The following is a 14404-nucleotide window of genomic DNA, read 5'->3' as shown; positions in this document are numbered from 1 at the left end:
GTTGAATGCTTACAACTTGCGCGGGCGTCCGGGATGGTGAGAGCGAAGTATGGGAATCAATACTAAGGAAAGATCCTCATTTTGATACGACTCCCTACGGTCTTGTTTGCCATCTGAAGTATTTACCAACACGGGTATTCCTCCTCCCATTTGGACCAAGGATAAGATTGATCCTCCACCTTCCGATCCGGATATTATGCAATATCCCGGAAGATTCTCTGTTTATTCTCCGCTGGAAGAAGTCAATTATGACGAGCTTGTGCCGAATGCGAGTTTGGTCGAGGACCATTCTTCTCTGGACAAAGTTTGGGCAAAGAGTATGAAATTGCGAGAGGATTTTCTGAATATTGGAATATTTTTGTAATCCTCATTTCTTCTCTTCTTTTCCTTGACTCCTCTCAATGGTTGACTCATATGTTTGTTCTAGCAAAGTCGCATCGATCTTGTATAACTTGTTAACAGTCACCTGTAATGACCTTCTTCTTTGATCGAGAGATTGTATCCAGCTCTTGTAATTGTTTTGATGCTGGCCTCTTTGGATCTTACGAAGAAATAAGAAATTACTTTATCTTGAACTTTGCTAGCCACTTGAATCGTCGTTGATGGTTGTATTAGGTCTTGGTTATGCCGCAAACAATGCCTACACTTAAGGATTTCCGGAGAAATACAATAAGTGCGAGAAGGAACTCACTCGGGTTTTAAACCGATGCCTTATACTTAAGGATTTCCGGAGAAATACAATAAGTCGAGAAGGAACTCACTCGGGTTTTAAACCGATGCCTTATACTTAAGGATTTCCGGAGAAATACAATAAGTGCGAGAAGGAACTCACTCGGGTTTTAAACCGATGCCTTATACTTAAGGATAATTCAAAAATTCAATAAGTCTCGAAGGAACTTACTCGGGTATTAAACCGACGCCTTGCAAAAGGAACTCACTCGGATTTTCATCCGATGCCCCGACTTAAGAAAGTTCGAAAGATTTTCCATAAGTGTTGAAGTGTTGAAGGACCCACACGAATTTTCATCCGATGCCTTATAGTTGGATCTTGTTCTTGAATGTGGTGTATGATGCCCCCCAATCAAAAGATAGTTTGTTGAAAACCAAAAATTGCATTGATTGAGTTGAAAATGATTACATCGCGAACAAAATTGAAATCATCTTCAAGGATAAAACTTTTTGAGATGCCTAGCATTCCACGAGCGATCCAATTCTTTACGGGAATCAATGTTCTTCAGCTTGTAAGCTCCTGAACCGACCGGTTTCACAACCATATAAGGTCCTTCCCGGGGAAGGGTCCAACTTTCTTTGGTGGCGGGTCGGAAGCTAGGGTGTTTCTTAACACCAAATCTCCGGCTAAGTACCGACGATTCTTCACTCGAGTATTATAATGAGACGCTATCCTTCTTTGATAATGTTGAGTTCGTGCTATTGCCTTTGCCGAACTTCATCCAACAAATCAAGACTATCAAGCGAGTCCTTGTTCATTTGCTTTTTCCTCGAACTCACGATCCCTTAACGTCCCTGCCATTATCTCCACTTGGTGCCAATGCTTCGGATCCATATGCCAACTTTGAATGGAGTTTCTCCTGTAGGTGTTCGAACCGTAGTTCTATAAGCCCACGAGTACATTATATAGTTCTTCGACCCAAGAAGCTTTGTCGGCTTCGAGTCTTCTCTTTATTCCTTCCGGTGGCGTTCGGTTAGTAACCTCTACCTGGCCATTGCTTTGGGGGTATGCCACGAGGACATACGATGCTCGATCATATATGTTCCACGAGAATTGCTCAAATTGTGGACGGTCGGGCGAGTACCATGGTCGGTGACAATTATCTTTGGAATCCCAAAGCGATATATGATTGATTCAAGCACAAATTTCTCCACTTTTTTCTCGGTAATTGTCGCCGGTGCAGCTTCTACCCATTTTGTGAAGTAATCAATTGCTACTATCGGATATTCTCGTCCGCCCGATGCCTTGGTGAATTTGCCCATGATATCAATTCCCCACATTGCAAAGGGAATGGGATTTAGAATTGAAGTCATAATCTCCGCCGGGCGCTCCGATCTTTGTAGCATGAATTTGTGAGTTACTACATCGACGAACGTAGTCCATAGCGACTTCTTGGATCTTAGGCCAATATAACCCCAATCTTAGAATTTTGTGGGCCGGGGCTCTGCCACCCATGTGAGCGCCACAAATTCCTTCATGAACCTCGGCCAAAGCTGAGTTTGCTCCTTCGGGGCCTATACATCTCATAAGGGGTCCAGCATAAGATCTTTTATATAGTCTCCCATTACGAATGACAAATCTAGCTGATCGAATCTTGATCAACCTTGCTTCTCTTTGGATCCTCGGGTAACTTGTCATCTCTTAGATATTCAATTATTGGATCCATCCGGCAACGTTACTGCTTCAATATAAGAAATTTCTTTCTCATGATAACTTGGAAAAGTTACCTCTTCAATATAGACCGAAGGGTCTAGATTCTTTTCCTTGGCATTGGCTAGTCGGGATAGCTCATCTGCCACTGAATTTTCATTCCTCGAAATCTCGAGATATCTTCAAATTCCGAAATTGGTTGAAATGCTGCACTATCTCCCGATATTTTTGCAAGCGTGGTTCTTTAATGCCATACTCCCCCTGGACTTGGTTGACTATAAGTGAGAGTCACTATAAATAGTAACATCTGCAATAGCTAATGCCTTTGACAACCGAAGTCCTGCTATTAGGGCCTCGTACTCCGCTTCGTTATTACTCGCATCAAATGCGAATCTCAAAGCATATCGAATAATGAATCTGCCGGACTTTTTAATAGAATTCCAGCGCTGCTCCATCTTTATTACTCGAACCATCGACATATACCTCCCAAGTGGTTGGTATAATGGGATCTTCAATGGTGGGTTCCCATTGGTGCGGTAGTTTCTACTACAAAGTCGGCTAATGCTTGAGCCTTGATTGCGAGTCCTGGGCTTAAAGCTCACTTGGAACTCACTTAGCTCAACCGACCGGGATACCATCCTTCCGGACAAATCGGGTTTGTTAAGAACTTTACTAAGAGGAAAAGTTGTAAATACCTCAATTGGATGAGCCCGAAAATATGGCCTTAGCTTCTGGCGGCCATCATGAGAGCGAGCACTGCTTCTCAATCTGCGAATATCTCGTCTCCGCATCCGGCAACACGTGGCTTACATAGTAAATCGGCCCTTTGTTTCTTATCTTTCTCCCGAACAAGTCTTGCCTTGACCGCGGAAAGGGATGTCGCTAGATATAGCTGTAATATTTCCCCCTTCTACGGCACTGGACAGGATCGGTGGTTGTCCAAGTGCATCTTTTAATTCCTCGAAAGCTTTACGGCACTCTTCGAGTCCACTTTGCTTCCTTACTGCCCTTCGGGTCTTTAAGTGCCTTGAAGAAAGGCAAACATTTCTCTCAGGACTTGGAGATAAATCGATTTAAAGGCGACAACTCTCCCTGTCAAACATTGTACATCCCGAACGGTTTTGGGAGCCTCCATATCAATCGAGCTTGTATTTTGGCTGGATTTGCCTCAATTCCCCTCGGTGATACCATGAAACCCAAGAATTTGCCCGAGGAGACTCCAAAGGCACATTTTTCGGGGTTCAACTTCATTTGATGTTTCCTTAGTCTTGAGAAAACCTCGAGTCAAATCTGCAATGTGATTTGCTTTTGTAAAGCTTTTCACCAGCATGTCGTCAACATATGCTTCAACGTTCTTTCCTATCGGCTCTTTGAAAATCTTGTTGACGGCCCTACGATATGTTGCTCCTGCATTTTTCAGGCCAAAAGGCATGACCTTGTAATAATAGCTTTCACGATCAGTCATAAAAGCCGTATATTTCTCATCTTCCTTATTCATAAGGATCTGATTATACCCGAGTAGGCATCCATGAAACTTAAAGTTTCATACCTGCGATAGCATCTATCAAGAGGTCAATCCGAGGCAGCGGGTAACAATCTTTTGGGCAAGCTTTGTTTAGATCCGTGTAGTCTGTACACATCCTCCACTTCCCATTCGCCTTTTTCACCATCACCACGTTGGCCAACCAAGTTGGGCACTCGATTGGTTCTATGAAACCAGAATTCTTAAGTTTTTCAACTTCATTCCGAGCGGCTTCATACTTTTCAATAGAGAAATTTCTTCTTTTACGTATCCTTGGTTTCGCCTTAGGGTCTATCCCGGAGTTTGTGCTCTGCAATGGCCCGATCGATCCCGAGCATGTCCTCGGCGAGACCACGCGAATACATCTTTATTCTGTTGAAGAAATAACTTCAATTCATCTTTAAACTCTTCCATTTATTCGGACCCGACATAAGTAATCTTTTTCGCATCCTCGGTACACGGCTGGATTTGCTCTAGTTTCTCCTTTGGTTCGGGCCTTTGCATCTCTGTCTCTTCCCGATCATCTCGAATTTCTATGGGGAGGGCGGTAACCTTCTTCGGACCCTCCTTGTCTTTTAAATAGGCAACATAACACTGCCGAGAGATCTTTTGAGTCGAGAGGAGACTTGACCGATTCCCATATCGATCGGGAATTTTATCTTCGGAGTGCTTTGTCGAAACAATAGCACCTATCTTGGATAAAGATGGTCGCCCAAGAATCATATTATAAGCTGGTAGTTCTCGAACCACCGAGAAAGTTGATTCGGACAGTTGTTTCTTTGGGAAAACTTCCAATGGAAAGATCCAACTGAACCGATCCTTCCGCCACTGAGATGACCTGCAAAGCCATATAGGTGTGTTGATGAAGGTTTCATCAAATCTTGATCCACCTTCAATTTTTGATACACTTCGTAAGAAATTGGGTCAGCTGCAGACCCTGTATCAATCAATACTCTATGCACTTCCCGCCGTGCAATCTCTACCTTGATGACTATAGCATCATCGTGAGGTAAACAAACATCTCTCTCGTCTTCTTCGCTAAAGGTGATAGAATCTTCACCATTCAGCTTCTTCCGCTTCTGCGCCTCTCCGGCTCCAACAAATTTGGATTTGGTTTTTAAACTCCGGAATGATTCAGGCTCTGGACCCCCGAAGATGGTAAGGATCGGTGACCGAGTAGCAGCTTCAATCACCTCCTTGCCTTTTTTGGACTTCGGGGCCTCCCTTGATCGTTACGAATCGACCGAACGATTCCTTTTAGGGGCAGCCGCACGTGGCCCACGTGGCTCCTCCCTTCTCCTGCTAACAAAGCTGGACGGATGTCCACTGAGATATCAATCTCTCAATATACGCCTTGAGATGACGGCGAGTCATTAGTGTAATGACCATAGTCCTTGTGGAATCGGCAATACTTTTCCCGATCCTGCTGCTCTCCCGGGTTTCAAAAGAATTTTAGGCGGCCACTTCAAAATATTTTTTCTTTTGAGGATATTCGGAATATCGGCCCGAGGAGCATTCAATGGAGTGTACTCACTTCTGCCGGGGGATCTTTGGCGCCAAGGTTGGGATCTTCCAACCCGATCACGAACATTCTTCCTTGGCTACCATACGCTCGGGGAGCCTTTTGTTCCTTATTGGAGACTTTATTATCTCCTTGGCGCGCATCTAGAATCTCCATGACTTCAGCCGTACGGCATCTCTGTACCAACTCGGCATAAGTCGTGGGTATATCATGTAGTAATAACTCCGGGGAGTTTCCGATTTGTGAGTCCTGTGAATAGAGCGGTTACGGCTACTGTTCATCCAAGTTTTCTATCTCCATCGTCACCTTGTTGAATCTTTTCGAAACTCTCCGATCGATTCGTCCTTTCCACTGTTCGACGATAAACAAGGTTTCTTCCGTTTTCTTGACTGTATCCCACTCTGGAATCGCCCTATGAATTGGCGTGCCAATTCGTCAAAGTTCACTGATCCTTCCAGAGGGGAGGTTAGAAAACCACTTTTGTGCCGCTCCGAGTTAGAGATGATCCGAAAACCCACATAAAATTTCATCGAATTACTGAAAGCGCCATGGTGCATTGGTAATAGCCAATGTGAGCTATTGGATCTCGGGAGCCATCGAATGTTGAGAAGGTAGGCAAGCGGAAGTTATGGGGAAACCGATATCCCGCGATTGGCTCGGCAAAAGGAGTCTTCCGAATGGTGAGTATATATCCTCGATTATTCTTCCCTTAGCCAATTGCCCTAACTTCTCATTGATGTTGGCCAATTCTTGACCAATGCGGGTCGGGTGATCTTCGACAATACGATCACGACCTCGATTAACACGATCATCACGTGCTACTCGATCATCACGAACAGCTCGTCCTTCACGAACGTTTCTCGTCCTCGGCTGCTCGATCATCACGAACGGTTCTTCTGACAATGGGTGAGTGAGTTCTTACCCCAGAATCCAACCTTGTATTTGAATCAGTTGTACTCTCTTGCGGTCTATCAAACCGATCGCCTCGCCTTAGTTGATCATCAATCCTCCGAAGTCCTCGATCTCCTTCACGAAAATTCTGATCAACATTCCGGTCTTCAACCATTCTTTGGTCACGTGGCAATGCACGTCTCCCCGAATCGTGTTGATCAGGTTCTTGTGGCAAAACCACTCGTCTGGTGAGCAAGCGGAGTGCTTGGCTCACCTCCAAGAGTTGAATCTTTAACTGATCCAATTGATCTTGGATTGTATCAGGAGGATTACGTCCTCCTGGCCCTTATCCACTTCGATAGGATTTTGGCTTTCTGGGGAATATCTGGATTATTCACCCCGAGGTATCCGAACACCGGAATTGCGTTGTGCGGCGGCTGCTGCGGCTGCTGATCTAGTCACCATGGCTTTTTCAAGTCTTTCCCACAGACGGCGCCAAATGATGCGTCCAAAATCTGCTCGGCCCTTGGATCTCCACGTAATGTCTGCAAAACAAAAGCGTCGGATGTGGCCCGACCGGCTGGGGTCGGGAGTCCACCTCCGAAGGCTAAGTCGGTTGATGAACTTAATCACAAACGGCTCTGCTAGAAGCACGAGCTAATGAATGAAGAAACGGGAAAGGTGATCTAGATAGCGGGGGACGCTGATAGTTGAGGTCTATCAGTATGTATCTGAACCAGAGTTTCAGATAGTATTCTCCTTGATCAATTGATCCGTCCCTCACCATGTATAGTAGTGAGGTTTATATAGAGTGTACCTTCGAATCTCCTTCGTTGGATGCACTCGAGCCTTCTTCGGGTAGTCGTTGGATCTCATCAATAAGACCCGTTGAGCGATAGACTTCCACTAGTTTGGGCTAGTAGAGGACTCCTAAGATAACCGTTAGGTTATGCGATAGTTATCCCTTTGATGATGATTATCCGCAGCCGTCAGTTTGAGTCTGCTGTCATCAGGGTGATTACCCTAATCCATAAGTAAGATTAGGGCACGCTTGCTGTGAGAATAATCTTTCTTCTTGACAAGCCATCTTACGGATCCGGTTTGCTCGGAGCGGTTCTTTTTTTTCCCCCCCCCCGGCGTTGGTGGCGGGGGACCAGGTGTGAACCCGGTCTGATCATAAACTCTCCATATCAACTACCAAAATTGCCTCCACCGCATTTGAATTATCAATTCTTCTGTACCTGTAGTATTGTATATGATTATTACTATAAATCCCCATGCTCCAACTTGCACTCCTTATCTGTTCGTGAGATATCCCTGCATAGAGCAACATCGGATGATTAGTATTATGCATACACAAGATGGGTCTAAGTTGATTACCAATTGCAGGTGCATGAGATTTTTGCTGTTGATCTGTAGGTTCACTGATTGGTGCTGAGATTTTTAAATCTAAAATCCATTTTGAGATTTGCTTTAAAACATTTTTGGGATTGGGTTGAGTTTTTATTGTAAAGGATCGAGGGGCCGAAACATTCTTTAAGGACAGTGACTTTACATGCTTGAGCAAATAAGATAAGTCGTTCCAATTGAGTCTTTGATTACTTGTTTTGGTTGTGTCTCTAATCTGCTACTGTTTTGAGATTTGGATTGTCTTCTCCAAGCCCTTTCAATTCTGTTTAATTTTTAAAACCAACAATCTTAAGGAATATTGCTTGTTTTGGACATAGCCAAGGTTAGTGATGTGTTGACCAAACCAAAACCCAATGAACCAGTAACAATCGATGATGCAAATATTAAAAAGGAGAAATTGGAAGAAAAAGAAAAAAAAATCTTCTTGGTGTTCGCTGATAAAATATGTAGGGCAATTCTGTTAAATACCTTATCCAATGAATTATTTGATGTTTATTGCCTTCACAAAATTGCTATTAAGATTTGGGATGCCTTGGTCTTGAAATATGTGATAGAAGATGCTAGTGTCAAAAAATACGCAATAGGCACTTTTTTGAAATATAAAATGAATGATGATAAAGATATATATGCACAAATTCATGAATTTCATTTGGTTATAAACGAATTAACTACTAAAAATATTATTTTGCCTACTACTTTTATTGTTGGATCCTTAATTGAGAAGCTCCCTAGCCTGATTCATTGTTGGACTATAAGAACAATATGAAACATAAAAAGAAACATTTCACTCTTGAGGATCTAATAATTCATAGTAGAAGTGATGAGAAAAGTAGGAAATTGCACCTAGCTGCCACAGCTAAGGAATTAGCCTCAAAAGCTAACCTAGTCGACGATAAAAGGAAGCCCCAAGGGAATCCTAGATCAAACTAGGGGCAGAAACATAATTTCAACCACAACCGTGATCATTCTCATAAACTAAACCATAGCTAGCTTAAGAAGACTAAAGGAACCTATTTTGTGTATGGTGTTTTAGGATACTTCGCTGCCCAATGTAGACACAAGAAAGGAGAAAACAACAACCACCCTCATAGGGTAAATCTAGTGGAAACTGATGAAGATACCATCATAGCCATGGTGACCAAGGTGAACATGGTAGAAGACCATAAGGCTGCTTGGGTACTAGACTCTAGAGCCACCAAACACATTTGTAGCAATTGATCTGGCTTTGTCACCTACACACCCATAGACGTGAATATGTTTTTGTAGCATATGACTGCTCTACTCCTATCCTAGGGGAAGGCGGGATATATGAATCTCGTCGACCTCAAGAAGACACTGTCTCTCACCAACACACTCCATGTACCAACTATTAGGCGAAATCTTGTATTTGCCATAATCCTTCTGAATGTTGGTATTAAGATTACCTTAATAGTCAAACAAGGTTGTCCTACAAAAATGGAAACTTTGTGGGAAAGGGTTATGCTGAAAATGGTTTGATTTGCTTGAGTGTACTTCAATCTGATTGAATAAAACTACATCTTCTTTCATTACTTGATTGATTGCAATGATTTATGGCATGCTAGATTAGGACATGTGAACTATTCTCACATTAAACAAATGAATGACTTAGAAATATTAAAAGAAGTAAGAATCACAAATCCAGAAAAATGTTAAATTTTGTGCAGAAGCCAAAGCCACAAAGAACTTGTAAAACGGTTCAACATAGAGAAATAGAACTGCTTAGCTTAGTTTACACTGATTTAGTTGATATGTCACAAAACACTTCTAGAGGAGGCAAAAGGTATTATGTAACCTTTATCAATGACTAATCTAGGCACATACACGTATACTTACTTAGAAATAAGGATGAGACTGAAGATAAGTTTTTAATTTATAAAGCTGAAGTAGAAAACAAACTTGAGAAGAAGATTAAAAGGCTTAGATCTGATAGGGGAGATGAATATGATTCTACCAGATTTAGTAAATACTGTGAGGATCAAGGAATAATATATGAAATAACCCCACCATACTCACTTAAGTCAAATGGAGTAGTTGAGCAGAAAAATAGAACTTTAAAATAAATGAACAACGCGATGCTCTTAAATTATGGTACACCCCTTAACTTGTGGGGGGAAGTTATTCTAACTGCCTGTCACATTCAAAATAGGATAATTTTCAAGAAAACAAATAAAACACCATATACCTAACTTGAAATACATCAAAGTATGATGCCTTGCGAAGGCTCTTTTACCTGAACCTAAAAAGAGAAAGATGGGTTCAAAAATTGTTGATTGTTTGTTTATTGGCTCGCCAAGCCACAATGTTGTCTATAGACTTCTAGTGTTAAAGAGTGAACACCATCATAGAGACAAAAAATGTAGAATGCATTGACAACAATTTTTTCCTTAAAACTAAGATTGATAAAAATGTTCGCAAGACACCAAATGAGTCAGATAAGGAGGTAGTCCAAGAAACTGAAGTTGAACCTAAAAGAAGTACACGTGCTAGGAATGATAAGGAATTTGAAGATGATTTTTGTGTATCTATTAGATAATGATCCTGTTACATATAATTAAGCAGTAACCTCTCCAGATGCTCCCATCCAAAAGGAAGCCAGAAGGAAGCCATTAAAAGTGAAATAGAATCCATATTGGCTAATCATACTTGGGAATTAGTTGATCTACCTCTTGGAACAAAGCCAATAGGATGCAAATGAATATTTAAAAGGAAATTAAAACCTGATGGCTCAATAGATAAGTTTAAGATCAGGCAAGTAGCTAAGGGGCATAAACAAAAGAAAGACTTAGACTATTTTGAGACATATTCCCCTGTAGCTAGGATAGCATCTATAAGGACCTTGCTTGTATGTGCTACTATTTTTAACCTGACCATATATCAAATGGATGTGAAAACAACTTTTTTAAGTGGAGACTTAGGGAAAAAATCTACATGGAACAACTTTTCTAAAGGATTTGTATCACTAGGTAATCAAAATAAACTCTGTAATTTAGTTAAGTCTCTTTATGGCCTCAAACAAGCAATGAAACAATGGCATGGGAATTTTGATAAAGTGACAATCTCCAAAGGACACTCAGTGAATGATGTAGATAGATGTATTTACACTAAGTTTGATAAAATGAGTTTTGGTGTAATAGTCTCTCTATATGTTTGATGACCTATTGATTCTTGAGACCAATACTGATGTGATTTTAAATACTAAAAGGATGTTATCCTTTAACTTTGATATGAAGGATTTGGGAGTCGCTGAGGTAATACTAGGCATAAGATTAAAAAGAATTCAAAATATTCATGTGATTTCTTAAGAACACTTTGTAGAGAAATTTCTTAAGAAATTTGAGTCAAACCCTCTAAACACACCTTATGACTTAAGTTTACATTTAGCGAAACATAGTGGTCATAGTGCAGTGCAATTAGAATATGCACAAGTAATTAGGAGTTTAATGTATTTTATGAATTGTACTATACTTGATATAACTTATGCTGTAAACAGACTCAGTAGATATACCCAAAACCCAAACACAGATCATTGGACTGCTTTGACTAGAGATTTTAGATATATGAAAGGAACTATGAATCTAGGCTTACACTATTTAGGCACACTTACTGTCCTAGACGGGTATACATGTGCTAATTGGATATTAGATTCAGATAAGACTAAGTCTGCTAGTGGTTATGTTTTTCAAGGAGGTGGAGCGATTTCATCGAAATCTTCCAAAAAAACATGTGCAACACAATCCACTATGGAGTCAGAGTTTATTGTCTTAGAGAAGGCAGGTTCTGAAGCATAGTAGCTCAGGAACCTTTTGGGAAGTATTATGCGCTAGACCAATTGCATTCGTGTTTATGCATTGTGATTGCCAGGCTACTATTAGTAGAGCTAAGAGCCAAATCTACAATGGCAAGAGTAGGCATATACGCCTGAGACATTAATTGTGAGACAATAGTTATTTAATGGGGGTTATATCCCTAGATTTTGTGAGGTCAATGCTTAATGCGGATCCACTGACCATATCACTTAGCAGAGTGCTAGCGGAAAGTACATCGAGGGGGATGGGACTTTTGCCTATCACGTAGACTGAAGTGATGGTAACCTATGTGATTGGTGATCCCATTATGTAGGTTCATATGGGTAATAAAAAGTGACTGGACAGTTTGGAGGCACTACTTGCTTTTATATATATATATATATATATATATATTTGAGTCCATCCCTATGGTGTAGGGTGGTGTACATGACTGTAGAGTACACTTGATGGAGGCACCTACGTGAGTGTGGGGTGAGCCGCACCGCTAAGAACTAGGCAAGTATCTCTAGAGCACTCATGAGTTTCAGGTACCATAATATGCTAAATCGCATTAAACAACAACTATGTGAAGCTTGATGTGAGTAATATGAGTAATAAGCACTTTGTTTCATACTAAAGGGATTTCTATGAGGTTCATAGAAACTTCATGTTTCCCAAGTCTCATGATTCAGGTCTTATCTACTCTATATATTACTTCATAGTCCAAAAGACACTAGTACTTATGCATCAAATTTCTTTGCTTTTGATCAAACATTCATTTCCCTTCTATTTCTTAATCTTTATATTTCTTCAAAGTTGATTTCTTATTCCATTCTCTTTTGATATATGAGGGGGATTATTGGAAGTATATCAAAGGAGATTCTATCCCAGATTGTCTCTTTGAGGGATATCTCCTAAATTTGAAAGATTTTCTTTGTGTTCTTGAATTCAAAATTTAAAATGGTTTTCATTAGTGATGGAAGATGTGTTGTCAAGCTTATTAGGAAAGATATCCTTGACATTCTCACCAACCTTATGTGCAAAATTACTCCTCAATCAACCCTTAATTATCCTTTCCTTTCTTGACTAAAAAATCTCACCAACTCTATTAATCCCTTTATTAATGTGAGGGTTTCCTTTTTTTTCCTTCTTTTATATATATATATATATATATATATATATATATATATATATATATATATCCCAATTGAGGTAACCATTATGTTTATCACCATCAAGATTTATTCCATAGTTGTTTCCATGAAAGTTGGTTTCCATTAGAGATCATTACCATTTTATCAAAGATTACCCCTTCGAGTTATTACTATTAAAGTTGATTGCAATTAAAGATTTATTGCCATCGAATATTCTTGCCAATTTTGACTATTAATTAGAGATTCTTGTCATTGAAGATTGAACATCAAAGTTTATTGCCATGTAAAGATATGACTGTGTGGGAACTACCCTAAAAATAGAGGGGTTTGTTGCTAAGATAAGTCACTAAATGTTGTCCACTCTTATTGACTTCAAAATGATTATATATTCTCCCATTATCTTTCCTACTATTTGACCAAGAGAGTGTCACTGCTATTCTTGGAGTTCCTCTGATATTGTGCTTGGATCTGAGGGCTATTGTTGTTGAATCCTGGAGGTTGTTTGGTTGAGACCTGGTAGCATCGATTCAAGGATCGAGAGATCAAAATATTCTTTAAGGATAATAGCTTTCACACATGAGCAAATAAGATAAGTTGTTCCAATTGAGTCTTTGATTACTTGTTTTGGTTGTGTCTCTGATCTGCTACTGTTTGAGATTTGGATTCCCTTCTCTAAGCCCTTTTAATTCTAATTAATTTTCTAAAACCAACATAGAATATCCAGAATCCTATAATGAAGAAACCTCCCAAAAAATATATATCGAGGCCAGATTTGAAAATTTCAAAACAATTGCCACCATCTTTTAAAAGAGTATGTAGTCAACCTTGAAATTGATTAATAAGCCTTATGAGTTGAAAATTTCTGAGAAGGTGAAAGAACATAGCACCAAGAGTCATTAGCACCTAAAATAGGAATGGAAGAAATAACAAATGCATAGTATGGAGGAAGTGCATCACATAAGGATGAAAGATCCCATTGATTTTGATGAATGAAATTAGACACACTGTGAGAGTGAAAATTGCCGTTCAAAGGAATAGGTAAACCCGAATCTCAAACACCAGGATCTAGGGATCACTTTTTTTTTCATAAGAAGGATCCATGGATTATAAGCAAAGGAAATCTGCTTCCCATTACAAACTTTACAATGAATAATTGAATTTAAATCAGAAACTATAGGGCCAATACTATTCCAAATCTAGAAGCCTGGCTTTTTCAAGATTTTAGGATCAAGTAAAGAGCAAGAAAGTCAATATTTGGATTCTAAAATCTGGGCCCAAAGAGAGGAAGTTGAGTAAGTAAACACTGGGAGAGTTTATCAGAAGAGCTCTATTGTGATCCCCGGTCTTTCTAAAACCAAGCCCCTCGAGCTCAGTGGGAAAGCACGCTATGTCCCAAGAGATGAGAGAGGCATTTTTCTTCTTGCCACAATTTTCATTCAAAAATCTACAAGACAAGGAGTCAAGTTTCAAGCACAGTTGTTTAGGACTAGAAAAACAACCATATGGAATAAAGGAGTGTTATGGACATTGTGGTCCAAACCCCTGAGCAGACCACTTGAATCGAACCGAGGGCTCAAACTTGGTCCAAGATAGACCAATTGATGAGTCTCAGTCATGACGCTTCTCGGAGGAGATGTCAGCTGAGAAGTCAGGATTTCATGCATCATGATGGCACACAGCTGTTATCCTATGACTTTTTGGTAGAAACAATGCTGGCAG

This window comes from Hakea prostrata, chromosome 9, assembly GCF_041222555.1.
Source record: "Hakea prostrata isolate BN-2017 chromosome 9, UWA_Hpros_2, whole genome shotgun sequence".
Classification (NCBI taxonomy): Eukaryota; Viridiplantae; Streptophyta; class Magnoliopsida; order Proteales; family Proteaceae; genus Hakea; species Hakea prostrata.
The sequence above is the reverse complement of the archived record's forward strand: the minus strand, read 5'-3'. Positions refer to the sequence as shown.